Source organism: Cucurbita pepo, unplaced genomic scaffold (assembly GCF_002806865.2).
Source record: "Cucurbita pepo subsp. pepo cultivar mu-cu-16 unplaced genomic scaffold, ASM280686v2 Cp4.1_scaffold009619, whole genome shotgun sequence".
NCBI classification, from domain to species: domain Eukaryota; kingdom Viridiplantae; phylum Streptophyta; class Magnoliopsida; order Cucurbitales; family Cucurbitaceae; genus Cucurbita; species Cucurbita pepo.
Genome location: NW_019655519.1, coordinates 1 through 427, shown reverse-complemented (window position 1 = coordinate 427; position 427 = coordinate 1). Strand labels below are relative to the sequence as shown.

The 427-nt window shown below is 38.2% G+C and overlaps 1 long non-coding RNA gene across 1 annotated transcript; it reads left to right on the top strand.

Moving 5' to 3' along the window:
• Nucleotides 1–158: 158 nt before the first annotated feature.
• Nucleotides 159–421, top strand: LOC111787302. Its single transcript, XR_002813943.1, has 2 exons — nt 159–270; nt 352–421. It is a non-coding gene; the product is annotated as an uncharacterized LOC111787302 (long non-coding RNA).
• Nucleotides 422–427: the final 6 nt, after the last annotated feature.

Genomic DNA, 427 nt, shown 5'->3' with positions numbered 1-427 from the left:
AGAGTTGTGGAAACCTCTCCCTAACATATGTTTTTAAAACTGTGAGTCTGATGGCGATATGTAAGGAACCAAAGTGAACAATATCTGTTAGCGATGAATTTAGGCAGTTACAGTTTCATTTTTTGAATCTTTGTTATCACGACAATTTTCACAATTCGGTTGTTTTGACCGCTGCAGGCTCTATCAAAGCGAATTCATTATGGAAAATTTGTAGCAGAAGCAAAGTTTCAAGAGTCACCAAATGAATATGGGGCTGCAATTAGGAAACAAGTAAACTTTGTTCTATTACTACATTACATTCTTGATTCTGCTATCAAATATGTGATATGATTCTGGTGCTGGGTTTTGCAGGACAAGGAGAAGTTGATGGACATGCTAACGTTTCGGAGCGTCGAGGAGGCGATCAAAAGGAGAGTGGAAATGAAAG